Source organism: Kogia breviceps, chromosome 7, assembly GCF_026419965.1.
Source record: "Kogia breviceps isolate mKogBre1 chromosome 7, mKogBre1 haplotype 1, whole genome shotgun sequence".
Taxonomy (NCBI): domain Eukaryota; kingdom Metazoa; phylum Chordata; class Mammalia; order Artiodactyla; family Physeteridae; genus Kogia; species Kogia breviceps.
The window spans coordinates 74,688,345-74,706,939 of NC_081316.1; the positions used below are offsets into that span (position 1 = coordinate 74,688,345).

The 18,595-nt window shown below is 49.6% G+C and overlaps 1 protein-coding gene across 2 annotated transcripts in view; it reads left to right on the forward strand.

The window, feature by feature from the left end:
• Positions 1-18,595, forward strand: part of GALNT18 (polypeptide N-acetylgalactosaminyltransferase 18) — a 349,313-nt gene that overhangs the window by 57,839 nt on the left and 272,879 nt on the right. The gene's annotated exons all lie outside the window — the stretch shown is intronic.

Sequence of the window (18,595 nt, forward strand, 5' to 3'; positions counted from 1 at the left end):
TGGTTGCAGGCAATCCTTGCTGCTCCTTGGCCTGCAGTCTCTGCCTCCATCTTCACATGACCTTCTTCTCTGTGTGTCTCTGCATCTCTGTTTTCTGTTCTTAAAAACACAATAGTCATTTGATGAAGGCCCACCCTAATCCACCATGACCTCATCTTAACTAATTATATCTACAAAGATGCTATTTCCAAATAAGGTCACATTCTGAGGTTCTGGATGGACGTGAATTTGGGGGGTGGGGCGCATTATTCAATCCACTATAGCAGGCCATCTGGGCTCCAATCATCCCTGGTGTCATTCTCTTAGAATCTTTCACGGGTGCCACCACACGTCTGTAGTCTAGAATTTACTTCCTTGCTCACTTTAGAAACTGGAGCTATAGGATGCAAGGTACTAAGCTCTTGACTTTTCTCCTCCTATTCTCCTGAACTCATTAAAGACCATGAAAATGGGTCTAGTCATTCACTGGCAAGTTCCCTTCGTGCCCTGAATTCATCCAAGGCAGAAGATGTACCTTATTTAGGTAGTCAGGTGCCATCTTGCATCTTCTTGGACCACCTTTGGATTTCTGTTTATTTATTCATTCAGCAAATAGTTATTGAGGGCTTTCTGTGTGCCAGGCGTGTGCTAGTCCTGTAGATACTGTGGGAACTGGAGTGACAATTAAATAGTTGTTTCCGTGATGGTCAAGGGCTCTAAAGAAGTAGACATATAGATATGTTATGAAGCAGTGATAAGCCTTGTGAAAAGGAAAGAGTCGTGGGAGGGAGGAGGATTGTGTTTCAGATGGGGGAGGGAGGGAAGTCTTTCCCTTCCCTGTGATTGTTCAATGCTTAGCAGCAGATTACAGTCAGGACCACGGGTTTCCCAATCCAGTCGTTCCCAGCTCCAGGCTCACCTGCGGGGCAGCCAAACCTGTACCCATACTCCGGGGAACCCTGGCCTCCTGCCAGCTGGCTAGGGCCTCCACTCTGTCCCAGATGCCACCATCATTAGCTGGTGCTAAGACAGGACCTATTCTGAACACGACTCTGACAGTGGGAGTTATCCTAGATGAGGCTGCCTGGCGCTTTTAAACCTTTTAAAGTCTAGGAAGGCAGCATGGTAAGGAGGAAAGAAGTTGGCTCCTGGCGACAGATCAGCAGGGCTTATGTGACCTTTTACAAGTAATTTAACTTCCCTGAGCTTCAGTCTCCCCTCTGGAAAATGGGGATACTGTTCCCATCTTACAGCACGATAGTAAAGATTCAGTGAAGTAAAACTGTGTCATGTAGCTGATGCTCACGAATATTAGCTCAAATTCCATTCACTTGTTAATAAAGACCCCATGAGACAGGCACATGTTATTGACCAGGGAAGCTTCTGAAATCTTTCAGTGCACAGAGTGGGTGCTGAATAAAATTAGTGGACGGGTGGGGCAAATGAGGCAAAAGGCTGCTTGGAGTCTCCAGAGGGTCTGTGAGCCCTCTCCCTGTGGCACCAAAAGTGTCTCTCCCCTGCTCCCCCTCTTCCTGGTAGGAGTATTGGTTACTGGGAGGTTGGGAAAGGTCAAGAAGAACGCGTCCAGAGGTACAGAAGCTGCCCCTGAATATCTTTGCCATGCGTGGGACTAAATCTGTTGGAAATTATGGGGTGCAGGGAATTACTTCACAGAGAATAATTGGATTTCCCCCAAACAAACAGGGTGGTTTAGGTGAGAAACCAGACCTCAGGTGAGTCTTGTTACAGGGGATACTCACCAGACCTGTGGATCCACACGCCGACACATGCCTACTTCTGGGGCCACGCTATCAAGGTCTGACTCTTCTGAGCACTGGAGCATGGATTAAGCTGGGGTTGGGGAAGATAAGAACCCTGTTCCTGGCAAATGTTTACACCGTGTAAGGAAAATACTCACAAGTCACAGCTGATAAAAGAGGCCCCTGAAGCCTACGGGCTGCCAGAAAGGGCAGGTCCTTGGCATCTTCACTGGTGTGGTTGGTGGTGGTGGGTAAGGGCGTGGACAGGATGTCATCCGTCAGTGGGCTCTGACCTTGCCCTTTGCCCTTCCCCAGCCAGGGCTCCCTTCAGGACTCATCATTGGGAATCTTAGTGTAAATCCTGCTAGTTTCTTAGCATCTTTGAGTCTCAGTTTCCACATCTGTAAAATGGCAATAATGATATATACTTCACTGGGTTGTTGGTAGGATTTAATGGGACCGTGATTTCAAAGGGCCTAGGAAGGTGCCTGCAAGAGTAGGTTCAAGGATTACAGATTCCTGACGTACAGGCTGCTCAAGACCACCTGTTGGTGCTCTCCACTCCCTGCTCGCTCCTTCCAGGCCCCTCACCCCCCTTCTCGGGGGCGGTGGGCTCAGACAAACACTGTCAGCAACAGGGCCCTACAGGCCTCCGATCTGGCTGCTCTTGGCTCTCCATGAACACCTTCCACATTCAGGGTATCTGCGGGAGAGATGGACCTGTATAAGCCACGGGAGGGAGTCAGACACACTCTCACAACCCAACTGCTGAGAGCACTCCCCTTCCCAAAGTGTGTCCCATGGAGCAGTAGGTCCATGCCCGGTCCATGCAGTAGAATGCTGTGGCTAAATACATTTGAAAATCTTTCTTTATGAATGACCTAAATATATAACCACACTCAAGGCTCTATGACACCTTGTAGTAAGAAAGGCTGGTTCACTTCTAGGGTGTCCCAAATGCGTTTCATCACAGAAGTATCCCCTCACCCCTTTTTTCACATAACACCGGCTAACAGCTGCAGATTCTGTCTTTCACAGAAGGTATGTTGGAAAACGCTAGAGACACAGATTATAGATATTGCCTGAGATATTTCAGACCAAGTCACCCCGAGTCTAACCGTGCCCCTCCCTCAACGTGGAACCCGACATCTCTGTGGCCCCTCTCCTCACAGTGATCGTGCTTGCTCCAGAACCCGGCTGCTCCTGGAAAAGAGACAGGGCTGAGGGGGCCATGGGGATGGCGTTTGGGGGTGGGTTGCGGCAGAGGGGAGCAAGCCGACGGGGGGAGGTATCCGAGGCAGGGCGTGGGGCAGGGGGTGGAGCTACTCTGGAGTCACTGTTGTCATAGTGAGTTTGTAGGACTTCCAGCTGGGGTACCGCCCTGGGGCAGAGAGATGAACCTGAGCTGACGGGAGTAGTGTGGGTATCCGCGGAGGGTGGTGACCTGGAGGATTCATCCCCTGGCCCTTAACGGGCAGACGCATTTGTGGTTGTGAAGTGCTGAGCAGTGGCCAACAGTGCAGAGGGAGAGAAGTAATCAATGTATAATTACAAAAGGATCAGGCTAGGCAGGGCCGGGAAGTGTCTGTGTGTTGTGCTGCGGATTCTCCAGTGTTCCCTTCGGGCTGTGCCCATGTGTTTTCTAGGAGTTAAGTGGATTTCTGGGCCACACTTGCCGACTTGCATCCAGGGGTGTGGCAGGTGACCTTGGCACCCAGCAGTGAGCAATTGCCGCTCAGCAGAAAGTTAAACTTAAAAGGAGGACTGGGCTTCCCTGGTGGCGCAGTGGTTGAGAGTCCGCCTGCCGATGCAGGGGACGCGGGTTCGTGCCCCGGTCCGGGAGGATCCCACGTGCCGCGGAGCGGCTGGGCCCGTGAGCCGTGGCCGCTGAGCCTGCGCGTCCGGAGCCTGTGCTCCGCAACGGGAGAGGCCACAACAGTGAGAGGCCCGTGTACCGCAAAAAAAAAAAAAAAAAAAAAAGGAGGACTGCTTTGCAGGGCTCAGGAGGGGCCCACTGCTTAGCGGTGCCTGGGGAAGCCTGGGAACTGCGGGGGTAGCTCGGTGCCCCTCAGTCCTCTCCACATTTCTCCCTTCTGCTTAGGGTCTTCCATGGGTCTCTCAGTTCTCCTCACAATGAATGTCAAAGGCATTTCCCATCGCTGAGCTTTCCCTCCTGTCTTCTCTGCGGATTCCCTCTGGTCTGTGCGGTTGGGAGGGTGTGGTGACAGCTCTGGCTCCATCCATGCCCTGGGGCTGTGGAGATGGACTTTAGAGGGGCAGCCGTGCTGGCTGAGCAGTGTCTTGATTCCACTGGAGGTTGGCTCTGGGTGCTGGGTCAGGAAGGCAAAATATACACAGGTGGGGCCACCCTGAGATTCAGGCAGCAGGCAGGCAAGTCTGCTCAGGGCCTTAGTAGCAACCCTGGCTGGGGCATAGGAGGAAGACTCCAATCTGGGGATGGGAAGGGGTGCGATAAAGAAAGGGGAACCAGTCAGAACTTCAGGATGGTTCTCAAAGAATCTATCAGAATCTTTAGAGGGCTTGTTAAAATGTAGATGTCTGAGCCCCACCCCCCAGAGTTTGTGATTCAGTGGGTGTGGAGTGGGGCCGGGTCCCTGAATTTGCATCTCCAGCGGGTTCCAGGTGATGCAGATGCTGATGGTCCTGAGTCAACACTTTGAGAACTGCTGGTCCAGAGTCTAAACTAGAACTAGAAGAGCTGTGACTGGGGGTGCGGTAAACCCGGGTACCTAGAGCTGTCCAGGGCTTTGGGAGTGCTCATGATGTCTGCCCGTTGCATGGGAAGCTATAGCTCCTGGAAAACTGCTCATCTCAGTCTGGAGTGGCTCAGGAATGGGGGGGGTGAGGCGTCAGAGACTGGGCATGGGGGCAGAGGCCTGGCGATGAGGTGAGGCTGGTACTTGGTTATTTAATCAAGGAGGAGGCCCTGGTCTTCCCCGAGGAAAGCCAGCAGCATCGTGTGGAAGCTAGACTGACCAAAGGCAAGTTCTCCAAGTCAGGGCGAGGAGTCTCTGCAAATTACTCTGTGCTTAGCGGGGTCTCAACTCCCTCCAGCTCTGTCCACGGTAAGCCCCTGCCTATTGAACCCTTACTGGGATCCAGGGTCCAGGCTGGGCCTCAAATGCTTCCTCACATTTAATCCAAACTTCGAGGCTCTTTGAGGTTATGTAACTGGCCTCACAGACACCAGGAGGCTGGCTGGGATTGAACACCACGCTGCCCATATGCTGTTTTTCTCGGTTCAGTAGTCATTTATGCACACCTACTCTCCACCAGGCCCGGAGCTAGGCACAAGAATGCTGGAATGGGTGAATTAGAGCCTGCCCTCTAGAAGCTTCTGGCCTCTCTGAGGTGATGGAAGCATGAACATACGTGAATACAGCATGACAACAGCTACTGTGAATGTCTGAACCAAGAGTTAGGGGGGCCAATGGAAGGATGACATTCTTGCTCAGGGTCCTAGGCTCCTTGCCACAGTTTGGCCCTGGCAGGTGAGTGAGGCAAGTGCCTCAGAATGACACAGCTCACTTCCCAGAACCCCCTGACCAGAGGGCAGAGGCCTGACTTCCTGCCTCCTGGGAGAAGACAGGAGACCCCCAGTGCCCCTGGCTGCTTTCTCCTTTCCCTTCTCGTTGGTGAATGCATTTGTAACATGTCACTTCCCTTTATAAAGGTTCTTATTCCAGTCCAGGAAATGAACAGTCACCTTGGCAGCTCTCCAGGCAACTATATCCACCAGCTTTTCCAAAGCTTCAACCTGCTCTCTCCTCACCAGGGGGCATAAGCTGTAATGGCCTCCCAGGCAAGGCCGCTGCACCTTTATTCTAAGGAAGCTAAAGAGGTCAAAAGTGTTAGAAATTTCCGGGCGTGAGGGATGATGTGTGTGCAGCGCCGATGATCTCAGGCCCTGACGGCTCTAATGATGGAAGATGAGGCGTACGGCTAAGGCAGTGGTCCTGAAGCCATCTTGTCCTCTTTTCCCCAGGATGGGTTAGGGAACACTTGGTTCTCTGACAGACTCTGTTGCATAAGGAAAAACAAAATCAAGTTTGGCCCACATATAAATAGACAGCAACTTTATTTAGTTTACTTTTCCTCGGAGAGGAATGCATATATAGTGTTGAGCTGACCCACTTAAAAAAAAAAAGTTTATTCTTCCTCATATAAAGAAAATGAATGTTATAAAGCATTTGAAAAATATTTTTGGCATCTTTCCTTTTGGGCTTTTTTTTTTTTTTTTTTTTTCCTGTGTGGAGTTTTGTTTTTATGTCTACGGTTGGGTCGCCCACTAAAATGTGACTGCTTCAGAGAAGTGTTCCCTTACCCCCCAGGAAAGGGTAAATTCCCCCATCATACATTCTCACTGCCATTCTCTCCATGGTGCTTATCGCAATTCATAACAATTTATCTCCATGTTTGAACAACTGTTGGCTTATTTGACTCCTCCAGATTGTCAGTGTTCAGGATAGCAGCCACGAGCCACATGTGGCTATTTAAATTTAAATTAAGTGAAATTAAGTAAAATTAAAAATTCAGCTTCTCAGTTGCACTAGCTGCATTTCAAGCGCTCAAAAGCCACACGTGGCTGGAGGCTGCTATCTTGGCACGGTGTAGGAATAGAGCATTTCTGCCACAGGAAGTTCTATTGGACAGCATTGCTCTAGACCGTTGACTCCCAGGTAGGACACAGGACTCCCACGGCCCTTCTCTCTCGTGTCATGAAGTATCCTGTGCACCTGGAATCTGAGGATCTAGTGAAACTTGTGAAACGCCTTATTTCTAAGTTATGGATGAATAGAGGAGTGCAGGCCAGGTGGTGGGGAGAGGAAAGCAAGGAGAAGAAAAAAAGCAGGAGGGCTTTCAGAAGAGCCGTGTAGGGGTGAGACAGGGGAGGGGCTTGGGATTGCTCAGCTCTGGGCTCCACATGGCACAAGGGTTGGTCAAGGTCCCCAAATGGCAGGGTGCCAAAAATCAACGTGTCCCATTGGAAAGCCATGAGAACGGCCTGCCTGGAGCTCCTCCTCTGAGAGGTCCCAAGCGTATAGGCCCATCGACCTGCTCATCTAGGAGACTGGAGCCCAAGGAGATCTAGACACCCTACCCTGGGTCCCACCTGGGCTGGGATCATCTGAGTCTATTCCCCTGAGGGGCTGAGAGCTAAGCACTCCCTGCTGCTGGGTCTTTCCTAGGGGACACTTTGGTTTGCAACTCTGTGATGCTGGCTGATTCCTTGCTCTCTGGGGCTGCCACCAGAGTCCTGTCTTGGAGGCCAAGCCTGCCTTTTCAGTGGCCTCTGTCCCATCATTATGCGAGGCTTGCTCTCCCCCCCGGCTAACTCCTGTGTCCAGATTAGGCCCTACTGGCAGCTGGACTTTTTGAGAAGGTAAAATCAGCCAGGACAGGCCCTTGACTCTATTTCCCCATCATGCTTCAGGGTAGACTGAAGGAAGTGAGTCCACAAGGATATACTTGTGTGGGCTAGCCTCTCTCCTAGAGGGTGAGGGCAGGGGAGGGGCAATGCTTAGGGTCCCAGCCCAGCCACTAGTTTTGTACCCAGAACAGTCCAAGAAGCTAGTCACTCGGAAACCACCATGTGAAATAAACACTACCTATATGCGACATGGAGAAGAAACTGGGAATAACAGGATAGAGGTAGGCCAGAAAAGCTGGCCAGTGGATATCAAACTGGAAGGTCAGGGCAGGTAGAAGAGTGGAGAAGAAACCACAAGGACCAAGAGAGCCTTTGCCAGTGACAAGTTCAGGCTAAGGTCTGGGATCACATATTGCATTTAGATTGAAGCAGTCCCTTAGAGAAGCCCAAGCATGTGGGACAGAGTGGTCCCATCTGCCGTGTTTGGCACTGATGCAGAGAAAAATGCCTCAAAAAGTAAACCAAGCCTTTTTTAGGTCACCTGCCACATCAATTAGAATTAGGTTTAGCAATGAGTTGACAGAAAACTCAGTAAAACAGTGAATCGATTAGGTAGGATAGAAGTGCGTTTCTCTCTTACATTCAAAAAGCCTGGAGTTAAGCAGTCTGGGGCTGGTCTGGCTCTTCCAGTGTCAGGGGCCTGGGCTCTTTTTAGCTTGTTATCATCTTCAATATGAGCCTTCCAACATATGGTCCAAAATGGCTGTTCCCGCTCCAGCAATTATATGTGCATTCCACCCAGCAGGAAGAAGGAAGGAGGAGAAGTGCACATCCTTTTCCTTTAAGGACAATTCCTGGAAGACACATACTACTTCCTCCTATATCCTATTGTCCAGAATATAGTTGCATGGCCATGTGTTTGGATGTGTAGAGTCATTAGTGATGGAGGGGACTGGTGATACTGAGCACATGGCCAGGAGGCCTTCAGAGACCCTCCTCCTGAGGCATGGGGAGCTCCCTACCCCAGGGGCCCCAGAAGGTCCAGATGTCATAGGGAGCTGAGGCTACAGAGAGGTTCCTGTGAGCAGGATGGCAGGGACCAGAGGGTTAGCTGGGACATGAGTCTTTGTGTTGGATAGTGCTGTTTTCATCTTAGCACTCAGTGCCTTCCCAAATGGGTGTTGGAGAGGTGCTTCCTTGCTGCTTGGGATGCCAGGGTCTGCCTTCACTCCCTGGCCTCTGGCCTCTGCAGTCCCGTGAGGGTGTGCCATGCAGTGCACAGTGACTGAAGGTTAATTGGAAATGTCAGCTTGGGTTCCCTTTTGCAGCTGAGCCATTCAGACCCTTGGAGATGCAGATTGCAGCCTGTGCTGACTTTATTTGGGTAATCATCGACTAGGTGCTCACAGAGTCACACAGTGATATGTAATGAGGGCAAATTCAGAGAATTCGGGATGTAAGAAACTGGAAAGGTCTGTCCTGGCATCTCAGCAGCATGGGACTGGGCTGCTCTGGAACCCCCAAGCCATTCCCACCCAAGGAGTGTGGCACTCAGAGACAGAAGAGAAGGCCCGGAGTCCTGGCTCCGTCACCTCCTTGCCGAGCAACTCCGGGGTGTTTCAGGCAGAGGGAAGAGCACATGCAGATGCCTGTAAGTGTCTCCCAGCATGTCGGCCAGGGTGAGATGCTGGAAGGGCTGTGAAGGGCCTTGAACGCCATGCCAAGGAATTTGGACTTTCTCTGCAAGACAACAGGGAGCCTCCACTGAATGGATTGTAGGCTGGTGAGGATGGAACCTATATGTATACTGCTCACCCTGGGTGCTGTGTGGAAGATGGGCTAGTGGGGAGTGTGTGGATGCAGGGAGACCTGTGAGGAACCTAAGAATCATGGTAGCCGGGGCTAAAGGACCAGCTTGGACATGCAGGCCTTTGTGTTATATATGGAGAAGCTTTGTCTTAACTTCCCCTGCCTTTCCAAATGGGTACTGGAGAGGAGCTTCCCTATAGCCTGGGATGTCAGAGGCTGCCTTGCTTTTTTTTTTCCTTTTGTTTTTCTTTTTGTGGAACAGGAGGCATGCCTGGCACCTTTGCAGAAGCCTGAGCCATGGGTACCGCCAGAGGCTGGGTAAGAGCCCTGCGCCTTCAGGTGGAGCAGCCCCTATTGGACAGAGCCACCCCGAGTATCCTGCCCCCCGGGCCTCATTATCTGCAGCTGGCTATGAGTGCTCTTTGCATCACTTACTGTCTGGAGCCTTGCCTGAGCCTAAAATCACACAAAATAGGCCAGGAGCTCCTCTGTGGCTGCCCTCCACCTTCACTCCAGCCTGTGGGAAAGATCTGTCTCAACCAGAATTAGGAGAGGCTGGAGCACCTGTGTCCTGCCCATTGGAAGGCAAAGGGACTTACACACAGGAGCTGGTGCCAGCAGTGGCTGCTGTATATTGTGCACCTACAGTGTGTCGGGCACAGGGCTAAATACTTCCTGTATGTTTTCTCATTTAATCATCACAACAGCTCTACAATGTAGATATTATTATTCTTATCTTTCATATTCATCAGTTTAAAAGTAGAGGCCAAGCAACCTTTCTGTTTGAAAATGTCTGATCAGGCTGCCTGCTTCCCCAGGGAGGCATCAGATGAAAATGACAAAAGCCAATACAAGACTCCTCATCCATCCGTCTGTCTGTCCATCCACCATCTACTCACCCACGCGTCTGATCTAAAATTTCACTCTGTGCTTGCTCTGGGCCAAGCCCTCTAGGAAGTTACAAGACAGGGGGATGAAGACCTGAGAAGAAATCAGTAACATTCAGGATACCTACTGCAGTAGATACCATGGGCTGTTTGGGGGAGCACATGTGTTTACATGTCTAGAGGTCAGAGTATTTGGAAAGATTGGGCGATAGATACCGTCAGGCAGGTTGGCTGGTCCTAGGTTGTGAAGGACCTTGACGGCCGAGTCAATATTTACAGTTTATCCAGTGGGCAGTTGGAGTCATGCTACGTCTTAAAACATCGCGGTGCCAGGAATTGAGTTGTGTTGGACAACTCTAGAGAAAGTATGTTCCGGGATGATAAATGCTGGGAGATCCTCATGCACAGGACATGCAAGAGATGCTGCTGCAGGGCCTACGGCAGCAGGGGTGGGTGTGGTTGTGAAAAACAAAAAACAGAGCTGGACAGTAGCGAAAGTGGAAAAAGCAGATTTTATTCAGGACTGGTGCAGTAGGGGAAGAGACCTCTCTGTAGAACTGGGCTCAGTTCCAAATACAACAGGACAAGTGGGAATTTATAGCCAAGGAGCAGGGTGCGGTCAGTGGATGGAAAATTACTGAGAGGAAGCATCAGGGGTAAGAGGGGATTTGGGCTAAACTGACCCGGATTCTTGCTGAAGGCAGGTGGAGGTGATCAGACATCACCTGGGGGATGGTGGAGGATGAGGAAACCAATCAGATACTGAGCGTGATCACATCCTGAGGCTTGGGGTTGGGGGGATCTGGCTAAACTGATTTAGCAGGATTCGTGCTGAAACTGGATGATCCAGAGATGAACGTGGGAGCCCAAAAGTCCAGGTGTAACTGGAAAGTGGGCTCTGAGGAGCCTGACTAAAGTCTGGCCAAGGACTCTTTGTCAGTTGGGACAGAGAGAAGAGGAAAGAATACAAAGGCGGAAGCAGCAGGGCCGGATGCTTGAGGGTGTGGGAGAGGGGCAGTCGGAGTGGTCTTAGGGTCCTGGCTGGATTGACAGGGTCGTGTGGAACTGGTGTTCACCAAGTCGATGGGTGTGCCGGGCCTCCTCCTCCCTGTGCACCCCATCTTGCAAATATGCTGTGGTCCAGGGGTAGCTAGGCAGCAAGGTCTCTTTGGGCTTGTAAGCCTCCTCAGGAATGTCAGGGCTCAGTGTGAGTCAAAGAAGAAAGGGAATCCACACTGGCAGTCTGGCCGAGAGGCTGGGGAGAGGGGCCCAGCAGTTGGTGCCTTCCGAAAGGTGCCCTAGCTCTTGGAGGAGTTAGCTCTGTGCTTTCCTGGGGTGCTGTGATGTGCATTCCCCCTTCCTTACAGGTTAGTTGTTGCTTGCTTTGTGCAGAGGGGCTTGTCATGTAAATGTAAAAAGACCGAGTCCCCTGGGATCCAGGCCTTCCCTTGAGCACAGCAGCTCTGCAGGCAGCTTAGGGAAAAGAATAATTCCAAATGTCATCCCCTAGGCAGTCCCTCCCCAGCCTTCTGTCCCTTCCCCGGGCTTGGCTGTCCCCTGAGTGGGGAACTGACCTTTATACATGCACCCTAGCTGCTAAAACTTCTTTTGACTAGAAAACACTTTTCAACAGAGCCTCTTTAATCCTGGGGTGATGGCCGTTTGGGCCAGTGGAGGGCCACCTGCCACAAGGTGACTTTCTCGTGGGGTGTTCTGGAGGGGCTGGGATTTCAAGGAGCGTGGCATGGATACAGCGTGTGCACATGAATATCCGAATGTGGCCGCACGTGTCACACGTATGGTGGCTGTGCATGTGCATGCAGGTTGGAATTTCTCAGTCCATGGGTTGAGCTCCACGGGGCACAGGTGATTCAGGGTTTCTGTGCCCGTGAACATCCCCAGAGACCGTGGGAGAAAGCGCCTCTCCTCCAAGTCTAACCTGCTAACAATATCTGCATTTTTGTCCTTCCCTTTTGTCCATGGCTGGTTTTCGTTGTTGCTTTTGCATTTGATTGCTCCTTATTTTTACAAAAGAATTTTCAGAAGTAGAGTCTTATATATATACTACTATGTATAAAATATTTAGGTAACTAATGAGAACCTGCTGTATATCACAGGGCCCTCTACTTGGTGCTCTGTGGTGACCTAAATGGGAAGAAAATTCAAAAAAGAGGGGATATATGTATATGTGTGGCTGATTCACTTTGCTGTACAGCAGAAACTGACACAGCAGTGTAAACCAACTACACTCCAACTAAAAAAAAAAAAAAAAAAAAAAGAAGAAGTTTAGTCTCAGAAAGAGCATAAGCCTTAAAGCCTTGCAGTAGGACAGACCTGACTTTGAAGTTTGGCTGTGGGGCCTGCTAGTCATGTGACCTTGAGCAAGTTGCTCTACCTCTGAGCTCCGTTTTTATATTTGTAAAATGGCAATGTTCGTAACGCTTTCTACCTCATATGGTTAGGTAGTCATAAGGATTACACAGCAGTGAAATGATTTAATAAGGCTATAATTCTCTGGGTAAGGTTTGGGAAGGCAGGGTAGAGTAGTAATTAAGAACATTGGCTCTGGGCTTCCCTGGTGGTGCAGTGGTTGAGAATCCGCCTGCCGATGCAGGGGACACGGGTTCGTGCCCCGGTCGGGGAAGATCCCACATGTCGCGGAGCGGCTGGGCCCGTGAGCCATGGCCACTGAGCCTGCGCGTCCGGAGCCTGTGCTCCGCAACGGGAGAGGCCACAACAGTGAGAGGCCCGCGTATCACAAAAAAAAAAAAAAAAAAAAAAAAAAGAACATTGGCTCTGAAATCAGGTAGAGCAGTGTCCCTTTTCAGGTTTGCCCTTTATGAGCTGTGTGATGTAGTGCAAGTTACTCAGCCTCTCTGAACCTCAGTTTCTTCATCTGTAACATGAGCATGGTAATAGATTTCTCCCATAGTACCAGACCAGTGTTTCACAAAGTGTGAATTAGAGATAAGGTGCTTGAGAAAAGTGAAGATTCCTGTTGGGGGTGTGGCCCAGAGTTACACACCAGGTGATTCTCATTGTATGCATACATAAGTTTGAGAGCCATAACCCTAGACTGTTAGCTCCCTGAGTGAGGGAACCATGGCTTTACATTGTGCCCCAGTGCCTAGCACAGCTTTAGGCACATGCTGAGTGCTCACTAAGTTTTTGGTTGAATAACCAAATGACTTTATGACTTGATGCAGCCAGAGCACTTAGTAGTGTAGTGTCTGACACAGAGCAAGACCTCTGTAGATATCCAAGTGTTTCATTATTAATAATAGGGAAGGTATGTCTCTGTAAATAAATCAGCAGGACCCAACACTCCTGGCACACAGAACACAGTCACCCCCTCCCCACATGTACTGAAGGTTGGGTCCCCTCCATTTCCATTACAATGTGCCTGGTTTCTCTGAGGCTGACAATTGAGAGCCAGAGGAGGCTGGGCCACCCACATGCACGGGCTCTTGATGTCCTGGTTGGGCCCACTGGCCATCTGCTTCTTTTCTTTGGAGGGGATACTGAAGCCTGAGGACCTTCCGGGCTGATGAGGAGGCCTCGTGTTCACCATTCCAGAGCCCGAGGCATCCATTTTTATTAGGTTTGTAGACAGTCATGACAGAAGACTGGGCTGGCTTTTTATTGTTCCAGGTTTCTTGGCTTGGACCTAGAGAGAGGAAAAATGATTTAGAAAAGGCTTTTCCTGTCTGAAGAAGAATGGGTGTTTCCGGAAGCCACCAGAGCCCAAAGTACCAGCATGGGAGGTAGGGGGAAGGAAATGGGAAACAATGCTGCACCCTCTCCCGCCCCCCCCACCCCCACCCCGCACCCTGCAACACATTTGAAGCCCAGGTCACGTCCCTGAGCCACAGGATGCAGGAGACGGTGATCTAACCCAGGGCCCTTCACTTTACAGATGAACAAGCCTGGGACTTCCGGAGAGATGGAATTTATGCAGGTCAGTGGGTGGCTGGGGCAAAGCTGAGCCTCGGGGGGCTGGTGTGCTGAATGCTAAAGCCAGGCCCTTCCCCACACCCCTGGCCTGCCTCACCCCATTCCCCCAGGGTGAAAAAGGTTCCAGCAACACTTGTGAGTGAACACCCCGGGCAGAGATGGTGCAGACGACGGGGGACAGGGTAGCTGCTATGGTCTGAATGTTTGAGTCACCCCACCCAGATTCATTATGTTGAAATCCTAACCCCCCAGATGATGGTATTAGTAGGTGAGGCCTTTGGGAGGAGACTAGGTTATGGGGTGGAGCCCTCGGGAATGGGATTACTGCCCTTATGAAAGAGGCTCCAGAGAGATCCCCAGCCCCTTCCATCTGGTGTGGACACAGAGAGAAGGTGCCGGCTATGAACCAGGAAGAGGGCCCTCGCCAAAACACAGCCATGCTGGCATCTTGATCTCGGACTTCCTGTCTCCATAACTGTCAGAAACAACTTTCTGTTGTTTCTAAGCCACGCAGGTATTTTGATCTAGCAGCTTGAACAGACTTAAGACGGTAGCAGAGAAGGGACATCCCCACCCAGAAATTGAAGGCGTGACAAACTCCTGACTGCAGTGTTCCCAGAGTCCCCACTGAGCCCCCTTTACCCTGCACCAAGCCCCTGTCATTTCAGCCAGCCAGGGGAATGGGCACAGGACTGGGGGCTGAGGTGGCCCAATTAGGAGAGGGGATGAAGCTCCGATGGTGGACACCTATGCCAGAGATGCCATTTTCCCTGAGACCCTTCCTTGGGTTCTGCCCCTGAGGACCCACACTTGTCACAGATCAGCAAGGCTGGAATTAATAACTTCCTGAAATGGAGGCTCTAGAAACATCTAAGACATGGCAGCCATTCGGGCAGAGCTCATTTTTCTCTAAATGGCAGAAATACCTGGGAGGCCGGTGCCTCCCTAATAATAGTAACTAACATTGATCGAGCACTTGCCTTGCACCAGACCCTTCCCACATACTTGATGCAACATTTAATGCTTACAGCAACCTATGAGGAAGGTCAGATTATTTGCTCTTCCTCCAGATGCTCAGAGAAGTGAAGAAAGTTGACTGAAGTCACACTAGAAAATGGTAGAGGTAGGATTTGAACCCAAGCAGCTTAACTCTTCACCTCTTCACTCCACATTCCCTTCTCCATACCTAGTTTCTTCCTCTTTGAGCTTGGCTTGTTTGCTTTCTGTAACTAGGGTGTGGAAAGAGTTATTCTACATGTGAAAAGTTATACTTGCATGTGAAAAGCAAGTAGCATATGGCAAGTTCTTCATTCATGTATGCATTCATTCATTCATTGAAAAATTGTTAAGTGTGTGCCAGCACCGAGCTCTTTGCAAGAATGACTAAGTTGGGGTCCCTGCCCACAAAGAGCTCATGGTCTGGAGGGGAGACAGATATCTAAAGAAACATGCAGATGTTGTGGAACTAGGAGAGCTAAGGGGAGGAAGCCCAGGTTGCTATGGCAGCACGGAGGTGGCTATGACTTGCTCTATCCGGTAGGGTAGAGAGGGTGAGGGAAGGTTTTAAGAGGAGGGGGATTGGGCTAGATGCAGGACTGTTCCCACAGTGGTGGCCTGGGGGTGGGGCCAGTGCAGGAAGGGCCTTATATGTCAGGCTAATGGATTACGACTTGATGGTGCAAGCCTTGGAGAGCCACGGCAGAACAGTAAGTAGCGTGGCATGATGAGATCTGCAGTTTAGAAAGGCCACTCTGGTGGAGGATGGCTTGGAAGAGGGTAAGGCTGAAGGCAAGGAGTCCAACTGGGAGATGACTAGATGATTGCAGGTGAGAAAGGCCGTGTGTGGGAACTAGCACAGTAGTGGAGGAAATAGTGGTGGAGCTTGAGGAAGACTTGGTGACTAATCAGGTATGGGAAGGTGAGAGAGATAGAGGAGTTGGGGTTGATTCTGCGTGTGAAGCATGCATGGAAATGCAGGCAATTATTCAGGCGGTGGCAGGTTGCCCTGTTTGGGGAGGGAGGGTGAAAGAGCTTGTAGGTGCAGGCTGTGACAGTGAGAAATGTTGGCAGCCACAGTGTCACCCCATTAATCTCAGCCAGTGGGGAACGCTGCGGTCTCAGGACTGGATGTGAGCAAGCCAGGAAGCCTGTTGCTTGCTCTTTTTCATCAGGAGACAAGCGGCATGCCTCAATGATCACATTTCTGGTTTCCAAATTCACTACCGCTATTGAAAAGAGAGTTGCAACGTTGCACAAACCTTGGAGCAAATCTGATGCATTTTATAGGGTTACTATAGACCGGGAGGATTTTCGAACCCGTTTCCCCTCTCTGACAAAACAGAATTTGAGTATACAGCACCGCCATCAGCAGCCTTTCTGCCGATTACACGTTTCTGTTTGGGCACTAGAAGACCTGCTTTCTGACACACGTGTCTGCTGAGTTGATGTGTTTTCATGATCAGAGGAAGTCACACAGAGGTGCTGCTGTATCTTTCAGTGCTTGTTGAGGACAACTTTTTGAAGTGTATGTCTCATTAGAGGTGGCAGGAAAGTAATAAAGGGTCACCCCAAAGTCTCAGAGCAAGCCAAGGGAAGCCTGCAGAAGGCAGATCAGGGATCAGTTTTCAGGGCCTAGGGGTGCGCTAATTGTGGAAGCCCCTCGGTGCAGCATCAGCACTGCTAATGCGATTGTCACGATCCCAAGCTTTCTAGTGAAACTTGGTAATTAAAGGGGGAACGTTAGTGACTCCTATCAGCAAGCCACCACCTTCAGCTCTGGGAAAACTTCAGTGTGCCTACAATGCATGTGGACAAAACAAACCTAAACCACCCAGGAGTTCCAGGCAGGCTATTGTCCTAGCACCAGGCATGCAAGAGTTGCAAGCTTCCATAGCAACAAGGCAGAGAAACAATTATCACGCACCTTCCAGGGCCCTTTGCCAAGGTTACAAGGACACCGTCTCAGCGCTGGAGAAGATGACAGAACTGACTATCTCTGTCTAAAATGTTGACATGCAAGTGAAAAAGAGTTTATGGCACCACAAAATGTGTTTAGGATAACCTAGTCCAACTCCTTCAGTTTTCAGAGAAGGAAACAGAGACCCAGAGAGGTTAAGCCCCTCATCTGAGGTTGCCCAGCTTGGGAAGGGCTGGGCTGCAGTGCCACCATGGCTTTCTGGTCCCTGGCCCAGTGCCCTCTTCTACCCTCCCTGGGGTTGGTACTGGGAATAGAGGTGCCCCACGTCTCTGCCAGGTGCTGTGTCTCAAAGCCATACATCACGTTTGTGTAAAGAAAATTCCGGTCCACCATTGACTTCCTTGGTAGCCTGAGACGCTGTCTTCTTTATTTCCGACCCCTCTTTTGGCAGCACCTGCTAACACTTTGGTGCTCTGGTTTTGTTCTGTTCTGTTTTGCTCCCTAAGATCCAGACATAGCTTTTATTTTCTTTTCTCTTTTTTTTAAAACAGTTTGTAGCATGCTTTTCCCACACATGAACATTTGTTAAACATTTTAAGTATTATACACAATTTGCTTCTTTTACTTAGCAGTTTTGGGTGTTTTTCTATCAGTACTTCATTCGTTTTAGCTGCTGCAGATGTTACATTTTATAGACATATATATTGGTTGGTATTGCTTATTAATCAACATTTGGGCTATTTCCAAGTTTGAAAAAAAAAAAGTTGCAACAAATACTCTTGGGTCCATTTCTTTGTTCAGGATTAATTTCTAGAAGTGGAAGTTCTGGGTCCAAACCCAGAATATTTTGAATTTTAATTGATATTGCTAACTTAACCACTCTAAAAAGTTGTACCAATTTGTAAGGCAGAAAATGCTATTTTTCTTTTTTTTGGATACTTAATCTAAATCTTCACTAACGTGGTGGGTAAAACATGTTTTAATTTTCATTATTTAATTCTGGGAAGTTTAGTTTCTAGCTTACTAATTTTGGTTTCTAGCAATATTCATTCTCAATTTATTACCTCTTTGAAGTTTTAATTTTAGCCATTATGCTTGATATTAGATTATTCTTTTTTGTAAAGAGCAGCCAGTTCTTGTTCTATCATTGTAACATCCCATGCAATCTCATTGAAGATCAGAAACAAAGTTTTTTAAGGTCTCAGACCTTCTCCTTTAACCACCCAAAAGATAGTCTCGTACCTGTCTCTTTACTGTCCCTGTGGAATATCCTGGAGTTTTCAACTTATTGACTCCTGGTCTGAGTGAACAGAATTTTTTTAAGAAGTGTGATATAAAGTAATTCACAGTCCCTCTTTTTTTTTTTTTTTTTTTTTTGTGGTATGCGGGCCTCACTGTTGTGGCCTCTCCCGTTGCGGAGCACAGGCTCCGGACGCGCAGGCTCAGCGGCCATGGCTCACGGGCCCAGCCGCTCCACGGCACGTGGGATCCTCCCGGACCGGGGCACGAACCCGCGTCCCCTGCATCGGCAGGCGGACTCTCAACCACTGCGCCACCAGGGAAGCCAACACAGTCCCTCTTTTGATCTAATTTTAATAACTGAATGCTAGCTCTTTTGTTTATAATCCATTTCTGACCTTTGGACCCATCTGCTTAGCTCCTAGCTCTGTAGGCTCTGGTTTCATCTCATGCTACCAGGGCACTCTCCCACTTTGGGCTGTCTTGGTAGATGTTCTACCCTAGGCAGGTGCTGGTCACCTATTCTTGACTCTTGAGGGGCATTCAGGCAGTTACAACAAAGAAATGTTTCACAAATGGTATCTGATACAGTCTAGTTAAGATTAATGGGGAATAAAAGTACTATGCTTAGAAATAATTATCTGTAGATCTAAAGTCA